This window comes from Lissotriton vulgaris, chromosome 1_1 (assembly GCF_964263255.1).
Source record: "Lissotriton vulgaris chromosome 1_1, aLisVul1.2, whole genome shotgun sequence".
Taxonomy (NCBI): domain Eukaryota; kingdom Metazoa; phylum Chordata; class Amphibia; order Caudata; family Salamandridae; genus Lissotriton; species Lissotriton vulgaris.
In genome coordinates, this window is record NC_141685.1 from 2,089,163,351 (window position 1) to 2,089,167,022 (window position 3,672).

Below are 3,672 nucleotides of genomic sequence, written 5' to 3' on the forward strand. Positions count from 1 at the left end.
TGAGATTAGCATGCTGATGTGAGGGGAGGAGTGCACCTGTGTCCTGAATGAGGCTGGGTTTTCCCCACACAATGCTGGCTCTGCCCCCTGTAGTGCGACTGATGACCCTAGCCCTGCCAGTGAATGAAAGGGGTGGTTGAGCCATCAAGGGTGCTCCAAAACCAACTGCGACTGGTTTCTCCCCCACCCTGCACCTACAGACAAAGGAATTTACAGTATAAGAAGGGGCTGTGTCCCCTAACAAAATGTTCTCTTCCAGGATCTTGCCAGAGGGGGCTGCTGCTGTTGCTGGGGCCAGGAGGACCGCCACTTGGAGTGTCTCCCTGCCTGGAGACCCAGTGAGCTGGCTCTGGGCCCAGCCTTGCCCCCCCCTGACTTCAAGGACTTTGCTCCTGCTAAGAGCCTGGGAGCGCTTTACTTGGGCCCCTAGCGCTTCAGAGCGCTTTCTTTTTGTCCTAGCACTTGGGAGCGCTGTTGTTTTCAGCCGGTGCCCGCTTGATTTGCCGATTATTGAAGTCCTTTGGCGAGTGCCCACCTCGCCAGGGACCTGGCCGCCATAGCGAGAGCCTACCTCGCTTTATATTTAATCCCTAGAGGGAGCCCACCCCTTGTTCGCCTCCTCAAGAATCGCCGCCGCCCGGCCCGCGACCAGGAAGTCAGGCAGGCCGGGGGCGGTACTGCGAGACACCTCCGTGACGTCATTCCCGGGCCGCGCTCCGATTGGCTGCTGGCCCGGGACCAGACGTGCAACCAGAAAGAGGAAGCCTGAAGCTGCCCGGTAAAGAGGGAGAGCGGCGCCTGCCTTCCCGGGGCTCCCGGGACTGAGGGAGAGCCCCGGAGTGCAGCCAGGAGGCTGAAAGAGAGCCCAGAAGAGAAGCCTCCGGCCTGAGAGGAGAGCCCCGGAAGAGAGGAGCCCCGCCCGCAGCGCCAGCACGACAGACGCCAGCCCCCACCACACTCGAGGAAGGCTGAGAGGAGCAGCAGAGTCCCCAGAGCAGCCCGATGAGTGTGAAGGGCTGGGGGAGCTCCATGAGTGCGGGAGGGCTGGAGGCACAGAATCAAGGTCAGAGCGGACCTGGATGGCAGCAGGCCGCTCCAACGGTTTGTAGAGCCTGAGAACGCTCCCGGGGGCAGTTGTATTTACGAGCCTGCGAGGCTCGAGGCGGCATCTCTGTGTTTTTGAGTCCGGAAGGGACTTCAACGACGGCCGCATTTTGAGTTCAAGCCTGCGAGGCTCAAGAAGGTGCCACATATGTTTAGAGCCCCAGAGAGGCTCCAACAACTGCCATTCTTGTGTAGAGCCCTGAGAGGGCTCAGGGGGCATTTCTTCATTTCTTGTGTCCCAGAGTGGTTTTAGAGCCCAGAGAGGCTCGGGGGCAGTGATTTGTGTTGAGAGCCCAGCGAGGCTCCCCCATCGCCTTTGGCCCCATCATTATCTACACAGCTGCCCAGCACTTCGTGGGCAGCTGCTCCGTTTAGGCCTGATTTTGGGACACAGGGCGTCCTAGCCCCAACAAGGCCAGAGAGCCTATGGACAGTCACAGGTGGTGACTAATGACAGTTTTGCGCAACTTGTGATTTACTTGCTAAGGTGATTTTGGCGCAAATGTGTTCTTTGATACACCTCTGAATGTTTGTAGGCATCATGTGTTTTTCTTCCCTGCACATCTGAATGTGTTGGTTATGCATCATGTGCCTTGTTCCTTACACCTCTGAATCTATATTATGCATCATGTGTTATGTGCTTATACCCCTACAGGTATTGTGATACTTAGGTGGTTTTTCTCCCAGTACAGGTGGTACTAGTGAGGTCCTTGTTACCAGTGGTTACTGGTTGTGTGCTATTTTGTGCTACAGAGATTTGTATTCTAAGTTCTAAAAGTGCTATTTCTTTATAAAGTGCTGATTCCTGACAGTGGTCCAGGTGGCCCTTTCTTGTACATATCCCCTGTAAATTCTGCCCGTGCCTGTTGGCACATTGCAAAGTGTGTGTTTTTCTCTAACGTGTTTTGGTGTAATACAAAGGCTATTTTTATATATAACCTTGTGTGGAGATTCCTTTGTGGTGGGCCTTGGATGTTGTTGCTGGGGTGCGTGCGCAAATACTTAACTCACATCGCCTCCAAGTTTAGCCTTGCTGCTCGCGCCACTTTACCTAGAGGGTGAGCAGGGGCTATCTTGGCGTGTAACTCCCTTGCCCTGACTTAGGAGTGGTGGTCTCTGACTGACTTTGGCGCAAGCCCTGGCCAGCCAGGGAACCCATTTCTAACACACGTCACCTCTTAATCTCTACACCCTCCCAACCCGTCAGTTATACTTGGCACCCAGTCAGACCCCCTACCTCATCCCACCCATGTCTTTGCTTTCAGTCCCACGTCTTCAACCTACCAAAAGCGTTCCTTTCCTTACCCTACCAGGAACTCCTTTATCTCTCTTCAATCCCCTTCACCCCTCCATTCACTCTGTACCCTCTCACCATCATAGCCCGCGCCATCCTCCGGGGCCGTCTCAGCCCCACGGCCCCACTGTTGCGGCCGCGCTCTTCACCATGATGGTGGCGGACATTGCACTGAACCGGGTGTCTGTTCCGCGCTTCTCCCCGCGCTCCTGGCTGGACGCCGAACGCCGCGTTACTTTTCCTCCCCACTGCTCCACTGTCGCCGCCGCTCTCTTCACCATGATGGTGGCGGACATTGCACTGAACCGGGTGTCTGTTCCGCGCTCCTCCCCGCCCTCCTGTGCAGACTCCGAACGCTGCGTTTACGTAACGCCACGCCCACACACCATTGCGCCTCTCGCAAGCGTTGTATGCGCCCATGACGCCGCGTTCATATCACTGTATGCATACGCCCAAGGACTAATTTTCCCCTAACATTCTTTCCCCCCCCTAATGTATGTGGTGTGGTGCTGTATAGCCTATGTCCATCTCCTGGACCTCCCCTTTACAAAGCTGTATTGGGTGTTGTGATTGGTGGTGTACTTCTGGAGTTTACCCGCCTCAAAAGGACACAGTTCTCTCTTTATAATAGTAGTATAGATTCACTTGAACGTCATCATCACTAGAAGATGATGAACAACTATCATCCACATCTTGAATGTATGTAACCTTTCCCTTAGATTTTTTTCTTGTTCTTTCTGTTGCATACCCTCGAAAAATGTCGCACCAAACCACATTCCATGCATTTTGCAGATTTAGCAGGGCATCTTTCATACGTAGCGGCATGTGAATAACTGCCACACCTATAACAAATCACTTTAGTAAATTTTTGTTCGTTACCATACGACTTCCTCCTTTCAGGAATATTTGCTTTCCCTTTATCATACTTGGCATTCTTATCATTTTTATAACCAACTTTCTTTTCCACTACCTTCTTCTTGTCTTGAGAAAGAGAAACTTTGGCACAATGTTCAGACAATTCAGCCTTTTTAGATCTCGCTGAGAGACCTATTGCAGTCAAACCAGAAAGCTGAGTTCACAATGCGGATTTGTAGAAGTGCACGTGCTCGTGAACACGCTTCTATCCCCCTGCCTTGCTCTTCAAAGGCTTCCCTTACCATTTGCTCCTGCCTCCCTGCCCACTGCTTCACACTTCACGGCCGCCAGGCCATGACTCGCATTTCTGCCCAGCCCCCCTCCCAGGCCCTCTTCTGTCTGTTTCACCCCTTCATGCT